The sequence below is a fragment of the Centruroides sculpturatus genome, unplaced genomic scaffold, assembly GCF_000671375.1.
Source record: "Centruroides sculpturatus isolate CEXI.00-Female unplaced genomic scaffold, Cexi_2.0 scaffold933, whole genome shotgun sequence".
In the NCBI taxonomy this organism is placed as follows: domain Eukaryota; kingdom Metazoa; phylum Arthropoda; class Arachnida; order Scorpiones; family Buthidae; genus Centruroides; species Centruroides sculpturatus.
In genome coordinates this window covers 7,908-34,206 of record NW_019385185.1, presented here as the reverse complement: position 1 = coordinate 34,206, position 26,299 = coordinate 7,908, and the positions used below count along the sequence as shown (strand labels likewise).

Sequence of the window (26,299 nt, the reverse complement as noted above, 5' to 3'; positions counted from 1 at the left end):
CATACATCATCAGCTAACGTGTACCTAAACAATATGGANCATGCATCTGACAGATACTGAAATTCTTCCTAAGGTTGCTATTGTACATCTGTCATCAGTCCTTCCATGGCAGCGACAATTCTACAGTCCATGCAGACTACTTGTGTATCACAATGACGAGTGATTCCAAAACTGCAAAATGCAAAACACCCCTTCTCTGTTGAGGAGTCACAATTTTCATTTATGACACTTCCTAAAGATAGACAAGATGTTTGAATGTAGAAACAAAACTCAGATAGTTATTCTATTGATGGTGTATGTTGCATACTTCTTGAATAATAATTAACATATTACAGTAATTAAAAATAATAACACTTATTTTAGAAGACCCTGTATTAAAATTAAGAAAACTTTAACTACTTCAGAAACTACACTTGTGATAATACTAATAATGTCACATCAACACCTTTAAATGCTTTAAATTTTAATTACACTCTAACATTTTGATAATTTTTAATGATTTTTTTCAAGGAAGAAAAAGACATTTTCCTTGTATTTTTGAGAATGTATTTTTCTTCCTTGTGGAAAGTCATTAAAAATGACCAAAAATGTTCAAGTATAATTAAAACTATACTACATTTACTATTATTGGTGTGAAATTATTAGTAAGAGAGCTTTTAAAATAACTATTTACATAAAAGAAACAGAAATCTGTAATATCAGTGACTATTTTATATATTTATGGAACATAAACCATCCAAATTTTAATATATTTCTATATGCAAACTGATTTTAATTCATAAAGATCTACATTTACATATGTGATATACAATTATCAGAAACATAATCTGAAACATATGTTGGACAACTTCACTTTACACTTCAAAAACAAAAACAAATTCTAATATTTCATTAAAAATAAACTAATTTTGCACTCATATTATTTATTTTGCTTTAAGTTATAACAAAAAATGTATTATTAATTACTTAAAGATAAATTTAATATCTGAATCAAAGCATATCAACTAGATATATAAAATATACTAGATATTTTATCTTTTGTTCTATAAAATCTGATGTACTCAAACATTTATCAGACTAATTTTTTTTCCATTTAATGCATTTTAAATGAAATATCTTATTTACTTTCTCTTTTTCTCAAAAAAGATATGAAATTTCTATTAATAAATTCTATAAATTCCTCACAACAAAAACAAAATAAATTTATATAACAAAACTTTAAATTCTGTAAAGATTACTGAAAATACACAATTCATAAGAATAAATCAGAAAATACATTAATTCAATAATTAGTTAATTTTTCATTACTAAATAGTTGATTGTAAATACTTATTTAAAAATAAATACTGTTTAAACTAAACAATTCAATAAACTTCACTGATAAATATAGAAAAGCAACATAAGAAATAGAAATATTTTAGTAATATTACCTATTCTTGCAAGAATGTAGCAAGATTTCAAAATAGAATTTCAATAGATTTCATATTTCAGATGAAAGTGAATAACTATTTTAAAAATTTATATTTGTTGAATTTACTACGTTACATTAAGCCATTACGTTCGTCAATTCATGCTATTAGCTAACATATTTTCAGTTTCCAATACAAATATTAAGTTTATGTACACACTGTATATATTTATACATATATATATACACCTACAGAGTATTATCAAAAGAGATATCTGATTATATTCATATTTTTGTAAAGAAATGATAGCAAAAAACTTTTAGATATAAAAACAAAAATTTAGTTTCCAAATAACTTTTGTAATTGTTTTTTAATACCAAACTATGTAATTAAATATCCTGAATATCTGTTTCATTTTTTATATTATTATTAAACTAAAAATACATCTTGGAATACATAATATCAATATCACGTATGACATTCACACAAAACAGATGTCACATTACAGTTGTTTTACTCATCACACCAGTTACGTAACTACAAATACCATCTTTAAATATTACATTTTTCAAACTGCCAATTCAATATTGAATTTTTAACAAGAAATTTAAATTTTATATCATTTGTTAAGAATTTACAGCTTTATAAAATTTTCCTGCTTTAATTAATTGATATGTTGTTTACATAAAAATCTATAAAACTTTAACATTAAATAATAGCTCTTGCTTTTTATTAATTATTAACAAATGTATTCAAATTTTTTGTTAATCTGTAATCAAAACATTAAAAAAAAATTAATAATAAAATGCATATACAGTAGTATTCATGCTTTCAAATAAATAAAAATAATTCTAAAATATAAAATTTTGTCATTATATCATATTATAATATCTATTGTGTTCCTTTAAAAATAATTTTCAGAGAGACTATATTAATTTTTGTTAATTTTACATATTTTATATATATATATTTTAAACTCTTTCCACACTACACACACTAAGATCTTTCATGTCCATTGCAGATTTAGTCAGATGTAGAACACAATACCCTATTGATGAGAAACAAACTGACATATCCATGAAATTTCCACTTTTCCAACCTTGGTATGAAATGAGTTTTTCACAGCAGCAGACTGATGCTTTTAACACAATGACTATCCATCCATAAAACATTAATATTATACATATGCATACTTATAACATCTATCAAATTTCAATAACGACTCTTGCTAAAATACAAGTCTGTTTCAATACAACATACAATACTATATAATGTCAATAACAAACTCAAACATTTAAATAGCTACTACTTAAAATACTGTATATAAAAAATTTACTGTAACTATTTTTAATATGCAGTAATTTTGCACAATAACTGTTAATTTTTTTTTATTTACAACTTACATTTAGATGCAATTACTATGCAAAACAATATCTGTATTTTCCTTATATATACATTGAGAAAACAATATTAAATAATGTAAACTTTTTTACAAATTATAAACATTATTTAATATTTTTAAAACATTATTTTTGAAAATATTTCTAATGTTTTCAACCTCTAAAATAAAAATTAACTCATCCTTTATATTTTAAGTTTAGACAAAAGAATTATCAGTTATAATAAAAGCTCTTATCTACAGATAATTTTATAAATTACAGTTATACATTATTAATTACAAAGGTTTGTAACATAAATAAATTAAGAACAAGCTTATAGACCCAATAGTGTTTCAACCATCAGTTAAAGAAAAATGGCATTTTATGCTAGCTGCATACACCAGACATTTTTACTCCCCTGAATCACTCTACTCACCAAAACCTGCACCATAAATACTCACTGAAAATGAAGTGAATCATTCCAGCAATAGATGAAGCAAGTACTAAAGAAGATTCTAGTACTCACTGATTTACTGATGGAAAAATAAATTTAAAGTATTGCAGTGATCAAATGCTATAGAATACAAGTCATCACTTGTATTCTATAGCATAAATTATTATTATTATTTAATATATGAATATATGAATTATTATTATTATTTAATATTAAAAAAGAATTAACTAATGCACTAAATAAATATAAAAAAGCAGTCTGAAGTTCTTTAAGTTAATAACTCTAGAAAACAATAATTTGATGATAAAAATTAATCATTGAATTCATTTATGCACTAATTAATTCTTGTATCCAAATTCACTAACCATGTTAACTTCTTAATTTCCAACCACTGATGATGAATACAACTTTGAGAAAGATACAATCCGGAATACTTGCAATAAATATAACCAATATAATATTCAGGTTATTACTTCAACTTTTTGTATTCAGATTAGTAGAATGACAAGTACTGTAACACAAGAACTAGGTCATTGTCTACCCTTTATTTATATTTTAAATATATTTCCTCTATTTATCAAAACATCAAAAAATATAGATACTGATTCAAAATAAAACAAAAATTATTTTTATATAGAATTTAACTAATTTTATTATATACAATTTTCTTTGACAGTTGACATGTGATCTAAATTCTGTCATTCGTAACAATCTAACATCGTACTCTAGTAAACTGGAAGTGCTACAATTATTTCCCTCTTGCTTCTGAAATTTAATCAAGATTTAAATTACTTATAGCATATTTTGAGTTGAAAGTTCTTGTATAAGTTCAACTGAAAAAACTGTAGTTTAATAATTGAAAAACTGTAGATTAAAGAAAAATTTTTTAATTATCTTAGCCATAAAAATTAACAAATAAATAAAAATTTTAAATGATACATGTAAATTCAAAATACATTTATTTTTGAATCTATATGAAAAAAATTTCATATTTTTACTTTATTAACCTATGGTATAAATTAGCCTATATTCATTATAAAGTTACTCAATATTTTTGAATAAAAATGTAGTTATATTCATGTTTTAAAGTAACATTATTCTTATTATTCTCAATACGTTAATTGATATTTTTAACTTCTGTTTAAATTTCAAATATTTAAATTTTTTTTAAATAACAAATTAATAGTAGAAATATTTATTAAGAAATTAAACTTTTTATAAATATAAATTAACCTGTACTTGATATAAATTACTAAATAAAATAAAACTGTGTCAAATAAAACTTGTATATCTTGATATGTGATAATGAATTATTTATAAATGAAGTACTGTAAGAATTACAGTAATATTTTACAAGAATTAAATGTAATATTTAAATTACTGTATATTTTTAAACAATTTAATGTTTTTTATTTTTCTCAAATACAAAAGTAAAACTATCTTGTTTAAGAAATTAAATTATTTTTACTTAAAGCACTGGGAAGGAACTTTATCCTTCAGATTAATCTATGTCCTTACTGACAGTTCAGGATCAAGAATTATTGGATTTAGCTTGGTTTGATGGGATACTATAACACAACAAGAGATGATCTGCCAAGAGGATTGTCTCTAGAACTTTTTATAAGAAACTGATCACTATTTAGCTGTCAGACACATGAAGACAAACCAGAAAACTCCACATGGCTAGCTCATTGGTGAAATGCAAACTCACACAAACAGTTGTTGTTTGAATTAAATATTATCATGCTGGAAAAGTGTGTACAATTTTTTCTTGTTAATATATGGTATGTTCAAAACCTCTTAGAGAATCTTCTTAAATAAATATCTAGTAAATTTTCACCTTTAGAACAGGTGACGTAATGAAGATCCAGATGGAGAAGTGAAAATATTAGTCGTTCTAAAGGTGATAATTTACTGGAGATTTATTTAAGATGATTCTCTAAGAGGTTTGAACTACCCCTCAACTCCAGTCTGAGGAATTGTGAATCGATCAATATATGGCAGTTCCAGCTTTAGATTTTTGTGACCACAACCAACTACTGATATTCAGTAGTTTTATCCACCAGCCATTGGTGGGCCAAGAATCAGAAGTTAATTTAAAATATATGAACATTTATTAGTTAACTTTTGATTCTCTTTACTACTGTGAATAGAACTGTTAATGGCATTTAAATTATTAGAAATTATGTTTCAATTAAAGTTATTTTCTAGATATTTCTGAGTTGTTTAAAATTTAATAGCAATTCACAACACTTTATAAATTTGTGATACATTTAATTCTTTTTCCTTATGAAAGTGAAGCAAGAATGATTTTGATACTTAAATATTAATAAAAATAAGGCTATATTTCTAAATCATTCACGCATTTCAAACTCTGTTTCAATTTATTTTTTAATTTTTATCTCAGTTTCATTCAGATTTAAGAAATTTTTAAAAATAATTTCCATTTTTAAACAATTCTTTCATTATTTCAAAAGGTTTTCATTTTAACTATTTCCTTTAAAAACAATACGAAGACCTTTCTTCCAAACCCATCACAAGTCTGGCCAGGTCCACAACAACGGCAGCCAAGCAACCAGGAACGGTGCCCAACCCACCACCACCAAATAATTTCCAGAGTTTCTCAACCTAATTGGTTCCTTGATCCCCCAAAAGCAGCAGGTCGGCACCTTAACTTCCTAATCATCGTTACTTCAAGAGTAATCAATAAAAATCCATTAAAACAATATTTTTTCTTAAGCTTTAATCGGTAAAACCTTTATTTTCACAAAAATATTCTCGAATTTTTCAACTTTTACAACTTTATTTTAGCAAGTCAAGAAAATATGTAAAAAATTAAAGCTTTTTGTTAATTTTTTAAACAGTTATAAAATCCTTACTCTTTTAAAAGATTTTCATACATTTTTCAACTTTTTATAATTTTTCTTAACACAATTCTCATAGAATTAGGAAAGATTTATTTAAAAAACTTTGAATTATTTGTTTCAATTTTAAAAAAAAAAAAGTCTGAATGTCCCATTTCAGTGTTGAATATGAAATCAAACCACACCCTTAATATATAATCCGTTATTACATTTATTCAGTTATGTAAACAGGTAGCTTATGTAAATCATTTTTATTAAATATTTCATATGTATATGTATTATATCATTGTATAATGTATTTGCATGGAACCTCATTACAGACTCCCAGACTCCTATCAATCAGACATGTTTATGAATATTTTACAGAATTATTGACTTTAATTAAATTCCTGTTTTAAATATTTGATAACTAATTAAACAATTTTGTTCATTTATAATTACTTAACGCGAAAATTTCATTTCATTTAATATTTTTTAATTGATAACAAAAATATTCCAACTTACTATTTTGATTGCCAAATGACCAGACGATTCATAACTCCACTTTGATTGAAAATTTTACTTGCTGCCACCTGGAGGGTAAATTATATTCTTATAAATTGATTTTTATTTATTATTGAAATAATGTTTAATTAATATAAAATTTTAAAAATTATTAGTAATAAATATTTGATGCATTTTTCATTTTTCTTTGCTCTTTACTATTAATTAAGAAAATCTATTTTTATGGCCGACTGGTTAAGGTGGCTACCTACCAATCTGACAGTTCGGGATTTAATCTGAAAGGGTCTGAGCCCTGTCCCTCACCATCTAGCCGCTCCATTGTGGGCCTTACTGAACCCATAAAGGGCTTACTGAAAAGACCTTCTTAGTGCCCAGAATATGAAAAAGGTTTTAAAAACATCAAGTTTTTGATCAGTTTTACACTGGAAGTTACCGGTTGGAGAGAGGAGGGGTCCTAAATATTTGGAACAAACTTTACTTGAAAATTCCTGCGGTTGTTTCCGTATTAGATTCATGTTTCTTCAGAAAGATTTGCGTTTTTTGACGATCCTTAAAAAAGATGAAGCGTGCTATCAGCCGCAAGGGATGAACTGAATCAGGGTCGTTTCGAAGATGTGTGCCGTCCCTATGCCAGTTTGTTTTTCAGCGCCCGATCATTTTTCTTTTTTTTATGTTTTTAGCTTTAAATTTTACAAAAGGGGTCTGTCGTAATAGAATATTTTTTTTCCATTAACACTTATAATTTCTTTAATATTATTACTTTTTTTACGATGTTGGTGCCCCAAAGCCATTGCCTCTTGTGCCTAGAGCTAGAGCTCTAAGCCTAGAGCTGGCCCTGATCTAAATCTATATAAAAAAAGCACGACAATCTTAGCATTGCTAACTATTTTATATGAATATTCATTTTTATTGTGTCAGCTTTGCACGGAAAGCAGTATTTTAATTGGGACATGATTATTGGTAGTTGAAAACGTTTTATAGTGTCATTTTAAAATGAGAAAAGCAGTGTATTGGTTACTCAGATTATATGTCTTATTTCTAAAATTGATTTCTGAAGGAAAAGGAAGGAGAAGAATAAAGAGGATTAATTAATTGCAGATTTTCAAACTTTATTTGATTTCAAGATTACGTTTAAAATAGCTTTTTAAAAAAAAAAAAAAAAAAAAAAAAAAAAAAACTCTTTCCGCCTGTAGGCACTAAGAGGGCCTCTTCAGCAAGTCCTTTATGGGTTCGGCCCACAATGGGGAAGCCGGGTGGTTAGGGATGTGGCCCGACATATCCGGACGGACCACTCCCCGAAAAATTTCTGGGGAGTTTTTCACTCCTCCGGATTCGATCCCGGGTCCACAGAGTCTGATGCGGCGCCGAATTTTCCGAAATGTTTTAAAAAGATAATTTGGTATTAGAAGAGAAAATACTTCTATCATTGAACTCTTCAACTCTTGTTGGCTGATATAACTGTTGATTGACTTTCTTCAGAAACAGCTCATCCAAGCATCTACAGACACTTAATGTAAAATGAATGTTGAAAGACAACGGTGTATGCTATCCCTGCCTCCACCAACAAAAGAAAATGTCATTATTTCCAAATAGTTGGACTGACCATGATTCCGAAGCAGTTCCGGAATATTTCCCATGGTCATCAGAGTCCCGGCCTTATGACACCAGACAATAGCTTGTGAGGCTTCGTCAAGAAGTCAATCAACACAAAAAGTAAGAACAACAAAAATTAAAATGAAAACCATATTAATTAAGAGTTTGGTTATTTTAATCTACCATTACCATGCTTATCACGATACTCGGATGGTATGAAATGGCTCAATTTCTTTTGTCAGGTAGATAAGAAGTAATATTTTTCGATAGAAAAGTCTCGCCGATTTCCGCCTGCATGAGAAGATAATTCAAAACATCCAAATTTTTTTAGTATTAACTCCAACATATCATTTACAGCGGAATATGAAATGGTAATCGGCCAACCATTCAAAAAATAGACTAAATATTTAAACATCGGTGCCCTCGAAAAGCCCTAAAAATATATTTGGTGCTCGATAGTGTAAGTAATTTTTCTATTCAAATGCCACCGTCCCTCTGGTCAGATAGAAAGGGGACCTGTTGTGGGCAGGATTTTGAAGTTTAATTTGACCGAAAGTAGTCCTTGACTTTCTCCTGGGTGAAAGAATAGTCCACGAAAAATTTCATTGCATTTGCCCAAACCGTGTCGTGAAATGTATCAATATAAAGAATAAGCTAGCAAACTTTCTTTTAAAGATACAATATTTTTCTTTTCCGATTATTTCTATCTATGGTCACTAAAAATTCTTTTTTCACGAGTTCGAAGGCAAACAATGACGTAATCGAGTAGTGATGGACCCGAAGATGTCGGATCTTCGGGTCAACAAAAAGTTACCGCAACGTGAAATTTTTAAAGTTTTGTGTTGTCCCTTTAGAATTATGATCTTCGTTTTCCTGTGGACTTCTGAATCGACCTAAAATAGAACAAATCCCCAGAGCGGTAGCTGACGTCTGCATAGTTGCTGCAGTAAAGGCAGGAAGATTCAGGTTTCAGTTCAGATTAGGAGCGTGAGGAACACACCAGTGGCCGAGTGGATAAAACCACTGAACACTAGTAGTTGGTCATATATTCACATTCACATCAAGCTTTTCGTAGAGCTTTTCGGGTTTTCTTCACGTTAGTAACACCTAAATAGGGGCCAATTTCCCATAAAAGAGTTCCCGGGAGGCATTCCCCTCTGCAGATCGCCCATGTGTCGCATTGCCATAATTAAATACAACCATCCAATCAAAAGTGTAAGAAATTTTTCAAATGCTATTTGTAATGGATAAGCTGAGCCACTTTTCTTAATTAATATCAAGAATATGTTTACTAGAGACCGAATGCATAAAACCATTCAATGCTGATGGTGGGTTCACATCTCGCGAATGGTGGGTTCACATCTCGCGAATTTTTTGGTTTTCTTTATATGTCTAACATCTGAATAGAGGCCTGTTTTCCACAAAAAGTTCCCTCAAAAAATATTCCCTTGGCAGATTGCCTACGTATTGCGTTGCTGAGGGCTGAAAGAGGCCCTCATTTTTTAAAAACATAGAAAAACATTATGTTTAATTCAAACTACAATTATAAATTTTGAAATAATTTTAGAAGATATTTATTATTATTTACTTAAATTCTAAACTAGAACGGGACGCACGATAAAGTTAATTTCCATAGAGTAAAACTTTAAACGCTTAATTGCATGTTATAAATAGATCAATAATCAAAAACAAAATATATTTTAATATGAAAACACGAATAAATAAAAAGCACAGTGGTATACGAGGTCCGTATATTACAAATGACACCGGTAATCTCATACGTGACGTTAGTAAATATTAGAGAGGTTGCGGCCGACGTTCCAAACGCCATTGTCAAACTTCTAGGCTTACAGAAAGGTAGCGCTGAACGTCTGACGTACACGTTTTCGCGATGAAAACGTCGGCCGCAACCACTCTATTAAATAATTATTTCAACATTAAATATATTTAAAAACATAAATTAAAATATATATTTATAAATTTTCATTAATAATATAATAAAATCGAATTTATTTAACACAAATTTTACACTTTTGAAGAATTTTACATAAAATAATATTCTACAATTATATCCGCTGTCTATGGTAGTTTTGGATATAAAATTGTCGGTCGTCAAATTTGTCCAGGGGTGAGTTTTATACGGAATTTTACATATTTAAACGAATAAATACGATTATAAACGATCAATTTAGTTACTTTTCAACGGTTTTATTCAGTAAAAACGTTTAAAATTATATTAAAATCTTATTTATGAGTTTAAAATGGTAGCAAACGATAGTAAATTATAGTACGTGTTGTCGGCTGATAACATTCATACACCATTCTACGCTAATTTAAATATTTTAATGTTTTTTAGACAAAAATATAACCAAATTTACTTATTTTATCACAAAATTTATTTTTTAATCCTTAAATTTCAACGAATTTTCAATATTAATGCAATCTCTTTCTATATTATAATGCTTTATATTCTATTGCGGAGTAATATTCTCGTTACAACCCGCGCATGTATATTATGTTTATTGCGTGGTGATTTTTTTTTCTTTTTTTAAAAATGGTTGCTTATTTAAAATAAATTATAAAAATGATTTCAAATTAAGATGTGTTAATATTTAAATTTCATTAATTTCCAATTATGTAATTTTTTTTCTTGCAGTATTAATAATGTACAGTTTACTTCGATCTCGTGATGAATTTACACGTGGGTTTGTTGTCTGACGTAATTTCTAACGTGTTATTCAATATTATGAAATCATTATTGCTTATTCTATACAAAAATAAGCCATTCATGTAAATTCCCAATTTATTCTCATAACGTTTGCATGACTTTTATCTTTTGTAAAGTTTAAATTTTTATATAAGAAGTAATACAAGTCATGGAAAGAGTGAACTATGAATGAGGTATTTGCCACCCCCAGAATTATAGGCCACCATACAAGCAATGGAAACATACTTGTACATGTGATCCTTTATGATATATTTGCCTCCAAAGGTCAATTTTTACCATGAACCAGTATACTGCCTATTCTCTATGCTTTGCAATAGTCAAGGAGAGTAACGGCAAGCCTTGACTGACGCTTGACGTGTCGTGTGCTTTGATGCTTGCTGTTGCCCACACTTGGGCACCTACGTGGGGCAAGCCCCATATCTCCTTAAAACTATATTGTCAAGTACTCCATGAACAGTCAAGTTGTCTACTCAAAGCTAGCGTAGCCATCTGGACTAAGTAGTTAAATGTGATAGTCTTAGCAGAGCAACGTGACTCCCGATTGTGTGCAACCTGGAAGTACCGTAGGCTGATTTTGAGGAGGCTATCTGGCCAAGGATCACAAGTAGAGTTATGATTCTTTTGACATTTTGCTCTTAACTGTACGGTTTACAGCTGTGTTAAGGTCCCAACTATTTCATTCAGAGTGTAATTGTACCATGGAAAGGTTTTACAATTTAATTTTGTAATGTTTAATATTTTAATTTAATTGTATGGTAATAATAAGATATTGTCAAAATTTAAACTTACTAATGAATGAAACTGGTTTATTGGTACTTCTAATAAATAAATAAATAAATTTGTACTCTTCAGCCTAATGCTTTTAAGTTTTAAAATTCATCTTTGGGGATAGAAACATTAAATTCAGTAAAATAAAACAAAAATATATTTTTGGAAAAAAGTCAGAATTACTTTAAAGTTTTATTTTGATAAAATATGATTAATTTTTAACTGCTTTATTCAGTTTTATTGGACTTAAAATACATTATAGATACATACATTAATAATTATACACAGGGCTGTGGAGTCGTGTAAAAATCTACCGACTCCGACTTTTCCTTATCATCCGACTCCGACTCCGGCTAAAACACCAAAACTCCACAACTCCGACTCCGACTCAACAGCCCTGCCAGGGCTGTGGTAGTCGCGTAAAAATCTACCGACTCCGGCTAAAACATCAAAACTCCACGACTCCGACTCCGACTCCACAGCCCTGATTATACATATATATAAAGTTTTTAAACAGTATTATTGGTAAAAATTTATTTTTATTCAGTCATTTGCAAAGAATTGGTTTTTATATGGGTCCTCTTAGTGCCTGCAGTGTGGAGAGTCAAAAACAAAAAAAGAGAGTGAATGTTTAAAAACTACTGAGAAATGCAATGCAAAATAGTAAAACACTCCAAAAGTATCATAAAAATTGCATTAATCACTTTAATGTTTTCAGCTATATTTAACCTGAGAAGGTTGGTTAAGTATGGCTAAAAATGTTAGAGAATAAAATGATTAATGCAATTTTTAAAGTATTTTTTTTTTTAGAATGTTTAAAAAGTTGTTTTAAGTTAACAGTAAGGATATGGATAGAAAATTAATATTTCTTTCTAATATTCTGTAGTCTCCGTACAGTAATAGATAAAATGCCTATATATCCTGAAGTTTAAATTATACAGAATAAAAACTGTTCAAAATTTTGTTTGTTATAACTAATTTGCCTAATTTATCTTGATAGATTGAAATAAATAAGCTATATTAGAAACCATAAGCCCAACTATAACTATCTAAAAGTCCAAAATTTTTCTAATGTTGTCTTCAAATTAAATTAATGAGATAATTGTTTTAGAGATTTATTGATAAATTTTCTTTTCTAAAATAATGTTTCATTAGAATCATTGATAGTAGGATACTTGTAGAGGTAATTGTTCAAATGATTGGAAAATGTATATCTATAGATTTATGGTTACACAATTGCCTCTTGTCAGAGATTTTGATTTTATATCATTGAAGTGATTTCAGTTTAAGAAGCCAAATCCTGAAAATGTTTTATGGACTAGATTGAAAACATTACAGTTCTTTTTGTTTACAGTCCATGTGGTATGCAAATATAGTAGCTGATATATAAAAATTATCATAAAATTAATTCTTTCATAAGCAGTATGTTGCTGACATTCTTGTATTCTCACTCATCTCTTTATGAAATCAAATTCTTTATTTATTTTCAAAAAGAAATAACTATGTTCAATCTAGAAATCAGAACTTGAATTTTTAAATATTTTCAAGTGGAATTTCCATTTATATTTTTTTAAATAAAAACATTATGCTCTAGATTTTAATAATATATTGCAATTAAACAGAAGACTTTAAATCAACATCTAAATATTTATAAAAGCAAATAAATTTACCAAAAGAAAAGGTAAACATTGATTAAAAAAAACCTGCATTAAGTAGAACAAAAATTGTTTTAATATGATATTTATTACTATGATTCTTAAACACTATGTACTGTAATAAATTCAAACACTTGGTGTTCTATCATCTTTATTTAGTGCAGTTGATACGTGTTTAAAATACACGTTTTGGATGTAACATGCCCCTCTTCAGCCAACTAAAAATATAACAAAAAATACAAACAGTATGTAAAAGGTTAAAAAATACATATAAGTAGTAAAGATATTTTAGAACATACCTCGGGATTATTTATAAACAGGGTATCATGGATGAATACATGTTTATACAGCTTAAATGTTCTACTTATAATATTTAAATAGACAGACAATAAATGTGTAAGCTGTATAAATATGTATTCATCCGTGATACCCAGTTTATAAATAATTCTGAGGTATGTTCTAAAATATCTTTACCACTTATATGTATTTTTTAACCTTTTATGCACTGTATGTATTTTTTGTTATATTTTTAGTTAACTGAAGAGGGGCATGTTACGTCCGAAATGTGTATTTTAAACACATATCAACTGAACTAAATAAAGATGATAGAATGCCAAGTGTTTGAATTTATNTACCACTTATATGTATTTTTTAACCTTTTATGCACTGTATGTATTTTTTGTTATATTTTTAGTTAACTGAAGAGGGGCATGTTACGTCCGAAATGTGTATTTTAAACACATATCAACTGAACTAAATAAAGATGATAGAATGCCAAGTGTTTGAATTTATCACACTACATAGTGTTTAAGAATCAAAGAAGAGTCACAACATGGTTTCAGATTATCAAAAAATATTTATTACTGCTTAGACAGCAATATTTTTTTTTAAATAAATTGAAATTTTGCAGTTATAAACAACTGCAAAATTTTCCATGTATTTTGGATCAGTGATATGTTTCATTGTTTAAACTTGGTTTTTAGTTATAGTTTCTTCTCTTGTTAAATTTTATTGCTTTTTATATATATTTAAATATTGATTTTATTACTGTTTATCTAATTATAATGTAATATTGAATTATAAATCCCAATATATTTCTTTTTAAAATTCAGATTATGGAAATTCCTTCCAAAAATATTTTTAAAAAATAATGATTTCAGCCTTATGTATTTTTTATTTGTACATACATATGCAAAGTAAATAAACAAGTACAAATACATATATATGTTCTGCAAAAGTCCAAAGTCCAGTAACTCTTAGAAATTAGTAGTAAATTTAGACTTTTATCAAGAAATACTGTTAAATGTCCATATTTACCATTTGGATTGAGTTGGTTTCCAATTAGGATATGATAAGTTAGGTTAAATTAGATTAGGGTTTGTTAGCTTTAGTCCTCTGGTTAGGTTCATCCTAGGTTATGGTAGGTTAGTAAGTTAATGTTTAAAAAAATAAAATAAATAAATAAATTGTGGTCTTGCCTGTTTGTCTCTGTTGGTTCGTTTGTCTTATGTAGTTTGTCATTGTGTTTGTTTCCTTTTCGTATTGTCTGTCTAGCTGTTAAGTAGTATTAAGATTTGCAATTGCATTCAGTTTTATTAGTATTAAGTAGATACAACTCTTCCTACTAACAGCCACTTGGCACTACTACACTTAGCTATTCATGGCGGCACTCAATTATTGGTGTTCGCTACACTCAGGTTTACTTTTAGACCCTTTGGGGACTACTGCCTTGCAGCATAAAAACTGCATGCCAAAATCAAACATAGAGGGTACTGTAGCCATATGTATGCCATTCAGAGGGATCATACCTCTCTCTTCTGTCTATTTCCTCTCCCTCCTTCTCCCCCTTCCCTTCCCCTTACCCTGTTTTCTGCCGGCTAAACACTTCATTTACAGCCGATGTCTTTCTTGTATGAATGTATGTTTGGATTGAGTGAAAAATGTAATCATATGTATCTGTTGTTTTGTAATATACAGTCGACCCCGCCCGACACGTATGCAGTTTACGGACTACAGCTGTTTGAAAAGTTTTCTTCCATAAAATTAATCAATTCTAGATTAATTCGACTCAACATTTCCAAAATACGTATAATTTTTTGGGAATAATCCATATAAACTTTGCTATAAACAAAAAATTGTAGGATTACTTACTGAGTGTGCACAGTTCGACGATGCCATTGTTTAAGCTTGTTTTTGTCGTGGAGCTTGTCACCGAATGGCACTCACATGCTTCCTGACAAATTATTATTTTTTTTTTTTTTTTGCGAAAAGTTTGCTGAACTTTGGAGACATCATTAATATAAATATAGTTTTTATGGACGTTAAATAATAAATGGTTTTTAGTAGGTCTGCTGCTCGTTTAAACTCAACAGTTTGTACAATATCTGCTATTGGTCTAGATTCGACCAATCCTGTCACAACACAAGTCAGTGATGACATTTTACCAAATTATAGAAGTTTTTTTAACATGTTTGTACGAATACTGTCACAATTTTTTCACTGTCGTCATATAGAAATCTGAACTATATGAACCCATTTTATAGGGGTCTACTGTACTTAAAAATATAAATTAAAAAAATGAAAGTATGCAACCTCAGAAACACACAATTTTTAATAATAGCATAACTACTTTCATGCCATGTATCCTATGATGTTTTTAAAAAACTTTAAACTAAAAAAACATTTTTTGAATTTTGTCTATTACAATTTATTTTATTTTTTTTTACTTTTATGGCTATTGGTTTTACCTTTTGGGTGAACTAATCTAGTGCCCTCCCAGCAAACAAATACTCCTGTGTGTCGTGAGTTGGTTATAATAAACACTAGGTCATAGTAAAATAGAAAAAAAATTTTACAATTTCAAACATTTATATGAACAGTAATTGTAATGATAGAGAAAATTTACTGGTTGCAACAAGGTTGACTATTATGAAATTTAAAGCTGCACAGCAAAGATGATTTGCACAAACATTTTTTTTGTTGAACAGTTTTAAACAATTTCACTTTTTGAATCCTTAGTCTCCAATGAAAGCTAGTTTGTGAAAACTTCCTGTACACTAACTTCTTTTCCTAATTCTTCGATGCTGATAAAATTTTCTTCGCACAATGTAAATTGGTTTCTAGTGATGACTTCAGTTTTTCAACCTTAGTGTCAAGTTGGTAAAATTCATCATCCTCAATATTTTTGACAACAGCTATTATTGATTTTTGATCGATCTTTGCTCAGTATACATATGGCACTTTGATTTTTACATTCTGTTCAACTGAAGGTTTTGGAATTTTGTTACAAAAGGCTATTTTTATTTTCTTTTCTTGTATTGCAAGGCATTCTTTGCAGTCTTTCAAAATAGCATCACTTTTTAGAAGCTGTTGGAGTCACGTTGCAGCTCTCACGAGGTAATGGTGGGTCCACTTCTGTTTCAATTAATGTCAAATGCTGCATCTCTGCTGGTTTGTCTGTTCCAACTGTATTTTCTTGCTGAACTCTGTAGCTTTGTTCCCTGTCCCAATTGTACTTTTTAGCTACATTCCTCCATTTCCAGCATTTAACATTTTACCAAATATTCAGTGTCAACGTTGTTAACTAAATTATGTGGAACAACTGAGCTGGCAGTACCCATTTTCACTGAAACACTAAACATAGTCTCATATGGTGAACATTTCATCTCCTCATAATAAGCTCTATTTTTGTTGCTTGCAGAAACTTCAAGCCTCCAAATTATTTTGAATTATTTATTTTCATACATTCATATTCAATTTTCCAAGTTGATAACATATTTCCAATGTCCTGGTTTCCATGTTCAACAGTTCCTTGAGACTGGCTGTGCCTCAGTTTTCCACAAACTATCTTTATATCAGTTCATATGTCACATAAACATTGCAAATATATACACCAATCAAAACCCGATATTAAGCAAATACAGTGGGTGATCAGTTAACGAACATAGTCCGTTCCAAGACTTCGTTCATTATCTGAATTGTTCATTAACCGATTATCAATTTACCATAGGTTTTTATGGGAGTTTGATTAGTTCATTCTGGAGATCCCAAAAAATAAAAAAATATATACTTTCTTACTACATTCATTTATACATAATAATAAAAATACATATATACACAGTCTTGCATTTTTATTAGTTATGTTTTTTTTGTTTGTGGGGGTTAAAGAATCTGTCTAATGTCGATTGCTTTTCTCTCTTCTTCAAGATTTTCAGAAGTAATTAATAGCATTGTAATTGTAGAGATCCCCAAGCCTATTAACCTCAACCTGGTTTGTATGCCATTCTAAGGCTGTTGATCTGACATCCCCACTTCAAAAGATCTTTAATTAATAGCAGATATCGGCATTAATCCTCTTTTTTATAATAAAACATATCTCGTTGAGTTTCTTGGCATTCTTCTGTCGTCAAATCCATTTCAGGTTCCATTATGAGCTCTTCAATGTTCTTTATTTTTCAGAAGTGATTTTTCTTATTTCTTTAGCTGCTTGAGTCTTGATTATACTGTATCTTTCTTAGATAAGATTGAACTGTGGCCTGCGGTAGATTTGTTCAAGCCATACTGCCCAGCAACATCACACACATTCTGCCCACTCTCTATCTTTGCTATTTTACCTTTTGAAAATAAAACTTGATGCAAAACTTAATGAGTGCCTGCCCAACAGTCTTGTGAATACTATAAAAGAATTGTTTCTGTCAGAAAAATAAAAGGCTGGAATTACAAGGGAGAGTTTCAAAGTTCAGAGGAATACTATCTGATCAGTATATATCGGGTTGAGCGTCGATGTCAATGTCTCCAGCACTCCAAAAAGTTTTGAATTGTTGCCTGAAGACAAGGGAAAATCAGTCAGTATTTGCTGTTTTTGTCGCTTCTTTATATGTTTGTTCAGTGAAGTGTTCATTATACGAACATGTGTTCATTGTCCAATCATAAAAATCTTTTGTGAAAGTGTTCGTTATCCAATTTCTTCATTAACCAATCACCCATTGTATACTCCCACAACTATTGTAAATGATCAGATATAATGATTTGGATATAATGATTATTATATCCAAATCATTATATCTGATTTGGATATAATGATTATAAATTAGAAATGAATTTGGCACTAGAATGAGGCATTAGGTGCCATCTCATATTAAATTAATAATTATAATATTTTATTAATAAGTTTAGATTAAACTGGGAGAAAAGAATTGGCCTGAAGCAGGACTTGAACCCACAACTGCTGCTTACATTTTTCACCTCAGCCAGTCAGTAAATCTGGACATTTACCAGTTAATGTCAGTTAAATGTCCAGATTTACTGGTAATTTATGAATTACCAGACTTCAGACTTTTACAGTAACATATACACACCATTCCCTAGATGCTTTAGTAGAAAAAGCAATATATGATACAAGCATAGCAGTGAAATATATACAATATATATAAGAAATTATAAACCTGTAGAAAACGTTTAAAGTTTCAATCTAAACTCAGATTATAAGAATATTATTTTATTAGAATAAAGATAAGCCAAATAAATTAGTGTTTTTGAGTCTGAATTATTTTTGAGGACATCCAAAAGAATAACATCAAATTATTTTAATGTTTTATATTCTAGTAAATTCACTGACAAGATGACTTCCTTGTTTTATGCAGAACAGTTGGCATTTGGTCTGAAGTCAATAATACAGACCCAGATTGTGAAAAAAATTGGTTTGCTCTAAGTAGAAAATACTCGTTTTTGCACAACACAAATTGTTTAACTTTGTCCAAAATTATCAATCTTAAGTTCTGTTTTAAAGGGAACTGTTTCACAGCATTATTCTCCTTGTTGATTGGCTTAGGTGTTTGATATCACTGGGACAAGTATATTTCCTAGATAGTGGTGATTTCTATGTTTATTCTTTGATTTTCTTGAGAACAGTTCCTTACTGCTGTTATAACTGGTGGAATTAGCTGGCTTAGTTCCCTTTTCAGAGGAGAGATATACTTCGAACCACATTGTAGGATTCAGTGTACTTGTTCTGGTACTGTAACATTGGAGTAATTGTGATACTCACATTTTACTGGCATACATTTTTCTTACACTTGTTGGAATACTTGAGCTATTGCAGTTTTTTGTTCATTTTATCTTTCAGAAGTTTTACTCTATGTGAGATGATATTATTGATCTTAGCTAATTGTACATATAACATTACTGGATCACACCATTCCACAAATTTCATATGTGTAAGATATAGAAATAGCTTGTTTGGTGCCAATATCTGTTTTCCTTTATGAGTTTTACCAAGAATTTTTGTTCAATCTTTGGTATATACACCTTGGGAGTGATTTGTAATATAATGTGATACGCTGATATCAAACCATGCTGGCGGCACTCCAAAAGAAAATTCAGTTGTATACATTCCTTATGCTAACGTTCTGCAAAGAAATATCTCCTTGCAGTTTCCATGGATTATGAGATAAATTATTTTGTCATGCCAGATTTTTAGCAGATAAAAGTTAAAGAACTGCCTTTCAACGTTAATAAAGTTTTGATTAGTAAACAACAAAAATAAACACAAATTTTATAACTTGTGTTTATTTTTGTTAATAAGATTGATCATTTCAGACAAAGTTAAACAATTTGTGTTGTGCAAAAATAAGAATTTACTACTAGGAGCAAACCAATTTTTTTTTGCAATATGGTCTATTGACTTCAGACCCAATGCCAACTGTTCTGTGTAAAATCTAGAAAATTCATATTTACTAGGATGTGAACAGAATAATTTTAAATATTTAAATTTAGAAATTAAATTAACACGTTCTTTTAGAAATAGTTAAGCTTTGAAGTGGAGTCATGTAGGCAGGGCCGGATTTGAGGCAATTGGAGCGATTTCGCCAATTGAAGGGGCTCAGCAGCACATCAATATATTTAAAAATATATATATTTAAAAATAGTTTCAAATTACAGAATAGATTAAACAGTTTAGTGATCATGCCGATTAAGAGTCAAGAAGCAAGCCAGTTGGATTTTGACACTATTTTAAAAGATTTTACAGAACAAAAACTTCAGAGCATATAAAACATCTTTTTATAGGTTTATATTCAATAAAATTCAGTTATATTCATTCAACAACACATTAGATTTTTCATGGCAAAAATTTATGTAGTTATATTCATTTAAAAATACAGAAATACTAAAACATATCTATGTATGTTTATATTCAATAAAATGTAGTTGTTTTTATATTTGGTACAGGTNGTCAAATGGGGAGAGGTTCGGGCAGGGCCGGATTTGAGGCGACTGGAGAGATTTGCGCCAATCGGGCCCCGCAGCACATCAAAATTTATATATTTAATAATAGTACAAGTACAAAAATAAATATCTAGCTATATTATTATTAAAAATATAACAACAAATTTTTTCTTAAAAAGTTCGTGTCGATCATGTCAACTGAGAGTCAAGAAGCGAGCCAGTTGGATTTTGATACTACTTTAGAAGATTTTACAAAACAAAAACTTCGGAACATATAAAACCTCTCTTTATAGGTTAATATTCAATAAAATTCAATTCTATTCATTAGTCAACACATTAGAAAATTTTTCATGGCAAAAATTTATGTAGTTATAGGCCTATTCATCTGAAAATATAGAAATACTAAAACATATCTATGTATGTTTATATTCAATAAAATGTAGTTGTTTTTATATTTGGTACAGATTTTTTAATGTAGAAATTTGTCTACCTGATGGTTCATGACTTTTGATTTTTATAATTGGATTTTGTTTTAAATAAATATTTAAAATCTATATTTCAATATGTAAATTAACTGTTAATTAATTTTGTTATTTAAAGTTTGAGGGGCCCTGCAAAAAAAAATCAATCAGGCTCGCATCTATTGCATCCGGCCCTGCATGTAGGCTTGAAGATGCTTATATTCTAAATATATAAAAGTTTACGTCAATAATATGCTTACAAACCTTTATATATAATGTATATTCTAATGGCTGAAATTTAAATATGCTCTTATTTAAAACTTTCAACAAAATGAAATAGTACGGGATTCAAAAGTTATAAAAAATTATAAGAAGCATATTCTGAAAGATGACAATAAATTTTAATAAATGAAAAGTTTATAAATGGATATTTATAACTGAAATGTAAGAAAGAAAAATAGAACATTACTTTATAATTGACATGTCTATCTTAAGCAGTGAAAAGATAGTTAAAGCAAATTGTTATAGTGTAATTAGTGGATGAGAAAATGTGGCATTATTCCAAATATAACACAGCAAATAAAATGTTTCAAATGAATGAAAAGAGAGGAATTTAGAAATTATGCCATTTAAAAATGGCAAAAGAAGGAGAAATTTGACTGATTAAAATGCAAAATATTTTATTAGTAAAACTTGTAAATTATGATACAAAATCATATAGTTGATACTAATGTCTTTTTTTTCCCCTTCCTACTAGGATTGAATTCATGCCATCTGGTTCTCATATTCAGTAACTCTTTTGTTGTTCTTTTGGATGGATGTGTTCAACTCAGCTTCTTTCTTTATATCTTTTGCTATCTCTTAACATCTACAAGTGTCACCAAATAGACTTTCTTCTCAAAATATTTTCTGACTTTTCATGTGATTATGATGGGACTAGTCTATTCTTAAATGTTGCTAAAGATAGCTTAGCACAACAGGTATCAGCTTAGGGTATCAGCATGTTAAAAATACAGTATTATTGCTCTTTCAGAAAACAGAAATAATATATATGATGTAAAGAAAAGACTATAAAAGAAGAATTAAGAATTAACATGAGACATCTATGACAGCAAGAATTGAGATGGTAAAGTTATTAAAAGAAATATTATAGATGGATAATGTTCTTTAAAAGCTAATGAAGATAATTATGAAACTAAAGACCAAACTATAGAATGAACAAAAGTTGTAAAAAAAACATTAAAAAGTCAAAAGTAATAAATAATAAAAAATGTAAAATAATTAAATTAGTTTATAACTAACTGGGTTGTGTTGAAACATTAAATATTTTTTTAAATGGAATTGCAAAATTTCTGAACTTTTTAAAAAGAATTCTTATATTACAATGTTTATAATGCTTAAAAAATCATTAAAGTAAAATACACCTTCTAAATTTTTCTTAAAAAACAAATTAACTTTTCCTGTATTCCATGTAAGCATTAATATGACTACAAAAAACTTTTATTTAATTATTAAAATCTATTATTATTTTAATAGAGTTAATTTGGTATTTATCTCAAAATAATCTTATAGCTTTAAATAAAAAACAATTTTCTTGAATTAATGAATGTATATTATTGTTATAAAAGAAAATATCTAAAATTATATTTTGTATTCTTTTTTGGACTTTATAATAATTTTTATTCATATCTGTTTAAAATTTAATCATTAGTCTCTTATTAAAGATAAAACAAAAAAAAAAAAATCTAGAGAAATTAGATGTTGATTTAATGCCTTCTGTTTAATTACAATATGTTATTGTACTTAGTTCATTTTGCATTAAATCATATCTGGGATTATCTAACATATTTCTTTGTCTTCATGTGCCATATCGGATCACCCTGATGTCAGCAAACACCCAGCATGGGTTAGTATGGATTAGTTTGCGCACCAAGTGATGTCCTGGAGGAAGTTAATAACAGAGTGGTTCTCATTGATATCCCTGGATATGCGATGTTACACGGGGGAGAAATGCCCTCCGGGATGTCTTTTAAGGGGAACTGGCCCCTATTCAGGAATGTGTGAAAACTCCATGCTGTAAATAATCAGGCTATAATTTGGAAATAGTAATTATGAATTATTAATATTTCCAAATTATAGCCCCATTATTTACGACAATCATGGGTGTTTATTTGCTAAGCATCGGGTTTCTGTAGATGTTTAAATCATCATGTTTAAGAAAGAAAAATTGTTTGCATTTTCATATTTTTGTAGGTATTTCTTGATTGATTCCTTTCTGCTTGGTATTACTAAAGCTAGCCTATATTTTTAAATTTTTTTCACAAGGCTTCTGAAAATTACCATGCAATGAGAAATTTCTAATGACCTTAAAATTATAGATATGGTATTGCATATGAGATTTGTAAGTTGCCCATTCTGTACCTGTTGACTGTACAGTATTGCAAATAAAATACCGGTCTTGTAAGCAATACTGTACTGTACATACAGCTTTAATGTCATTACAAATTTCTCACTGCACAGTAATTTTTTGAACACCCTGTATTAAGTATATTCTATATTCTTTATGATGATTTCAGAGTAGAAAATATTGATCAAATTACCTTGAAAGACTTTTGACTTGTGTGTTTGCAGATTATTATTCTGGGTGTTGATGATGACTTCAAAATATTTTTGTTTCGTAGCAGATTTTAATTTTGGAAACAGTGCAAAGACTAAAAACATCAAATAAAGTGATTTATCTCCACCAATATTTTATGAAAAATTTTCTTCACAATTGGTTTTAAATGCAAAATATTTATTAAACAATTTATATTTTCTCATCTTCAATCTACTTATTGAGTTTTTTTTAAATATTAATCCTTTAATTAGAGTTGAACTTGGTTATAATAAACACGGACATAGGGAGTTCATAGTTATAGTGAGCAAAACGGCATAACAATTTAATTTATGTGTATTACGATACATTTTCTTACTGTTATAACAAGGATACTTCATGGATATACCAAACAAATTGTGTAATGCGTGTAGTTGAACTTTGCAGTTGTAAATATACTTTGTTGTACTTCTCCCACTCATATATCATTTCAGTAAGATTATAGAGCAAATTTTATATAATTCAAAGTAAACTCCAGTGCTCTGTTCAACAGTAATAGTTTTGAATATATGCAGACATCTTGTCATTAAAACTATGTCCAAAGTTTTCAAAGAACAGGTGATGATACAAATAAAATTATATAAATAATTCAAAATTTAATGAGTACTTTAGCTTTTATTATTTAATGCATCTAATGTATTATATGTTTTGCATAGTTTGATTAAATGGCCCGTTATAAATAATGTTTTTAAACAGAGACATTATTTTTAATCTAACTACAGAAAGTATATAAAACACCAACGCAGTTTGTTAGAAATATGAAATTATGTGCTATGATGAAGTGCTCTGCTGAGTGTATTTGTACTGTTATCAATTTATGTATTTCTGTGTTTACAATTTTAAACATAAATACTTTGAACACAGAATTGAATTAAATTTAATTGGAAGATGCTTTGAATAATAAAAGTGGAAATGCTTGTTAATTATCAGATTATATATACAGTGAACCTCACATATTGAGCAAAATAAATTGTGAAAAAATGACTCACTTAATGAGTGACATTTTGCATAACAAGTGGCCAGGAGAGAGGAAGTTCCAGATTGTGCATATGCTCCATCAGTCCCAGTCTGTGTTTAGCACTCATTCAGCTAGCACAGGGCTTCTTAAACTTTTTAAATTCATGACCCTATTTATGATTGAGTTGTTTCACGACCCAAAGAAGATAAAATAAAGATATATACAAATTTGCAAAAACAATAATGGTATACTATTACAGTTCACTCTTGTGTTACAATGGAACAGAGACAACTGAATACACTGAAAAGCGACATCACTACACTAGTTCACACTACAATCAGTGTTGCTGAATCAGTGTATCACTGCACCAGAAGTGACACAAAGCGCAACTCATGAAACTTATGACACAAAGCATGCCATTTTCAAACTCTCACAAATTATTTTCAATATTTTGCATTAAAATATTGTTGTCCCAAGATTTCGCTAAGCGACCCATAGTTTAAGAAGCCCTGAGCTAGCATCTTAGTGTTGCTTGTGATTACACATTTTTCCAAACTTGTGTTCACACATATTATGTATAAGCATCAACAACCAAAGCCCGTTATATAATAAACACGTCATACAATATGCAAAATTCTTGGGTTACGTAAAGACTATAATTACATATTAGAAATTAATTAATTTGACTAGAGGTAGGCAGTTATACTTTCATCTCATATTAAATTTAATGACTGGTTCCAAATTGAATTCCAGAAATGTCTAAATTAAAAATTAATTATTTATAATTATTAAATTTAATAAGAGATGGAAACATAAGTACCCATGTCTAGTCAAATTAATTAATTTCTAATATTTAATTATTTTGCCTTTACATAGACCAAGAATTTGGCATATTGTTTGGTGTGTTTATCAGACAAATTATCCGATTTTTTTTTTCTTCTGCAAATCAAATTTGCATTTCAGGTTGGTTCATTCTGCACTAGAAGAAATGATGATGATTATTCGCACTCCTTAACAATGTCTATTGTATAATTTTCTTTGAATAAATGGTATACATAAAATATTTGAGTATTTTATTCTGTGTGGATTGCATTATGTATTTTACATTAATTTATATGGTAAAAATTATTTCGCTTAATGAGCGTTTCACATTACGAGTAAGACTCTGGAATGAATTATGCTCGTTAAGCGAGGTTCCACTGTATATATAATTTTTAATCATACTGTTGATAAAATTCTTCCTTTAGCTACAACCAACTGACTGCCGAAAATCTATCGGGCTAGTTTTATGCTAATTATTAAAATAAATTACGTAATCAATTTGGTACTAGAGGTAAGCGTTAGGCGCCATCTCTTATTAATATTAATAATTATAAATAATTTAGAACCGCTGGGAGAAAAAATCGGTTCGGAGCGGGACTCGAACCCACAACTCCTGCTTACCGTGCAGATGCGTTGCCAGTTACGCTACCCGGACCTCCGATCCGATCTCCTCTTCCAGCGTATATAATCTAACTACTTAACCATCGACGGTTATTACAACGCCGGCTGGGGACACATTCAGTGCCCACGTCCTACTTCCCATACGGCTCTCAACCGGCCATCGCAAGCCCCGGCAAGGCGTAATATATATACAAACATCTCCAACC

General features: G+C 29.0%; 2 long non-coding RNA genes across 3 annotated transcripts in view; one reads left to right on the top strand and one right to left on the bottom strand.

The window, feature by feature from the left end:
- LOC111635891 overlaps positions 1–6,668 on the bottom strand; it is a 57,164-nt gene extending 50,496 nt beyond the window's left edge. For both annotated transcript variants that reach the window (XR_002758452.1, XR_002758453.1), the window contains exon 1: positions 6,611–6,668. This is a non-coding gene — a long non-coding RNA (uncharacterized LOC111635891). The remainder of the gene's footprint in view (positions 1–6,610) is intronic.
- A 3,607-nt stretch (positions 6,669–10,275) lies between these two features.
- LOC111635893 overlaps positions 10,276–26,299 on the top strand; it is a 20,697-nt gene continuing 4,673 nt past the window's right edge. The window contains exon 1 of the long non-coding RNA XR_002758454.1: positions 10,276–10,331. This is a non-coding gene — a long non-coding RNA (uncharacterized LOC111635893). The remainder of the gene's footprint in view (positions 10,332–26,299) is intronic.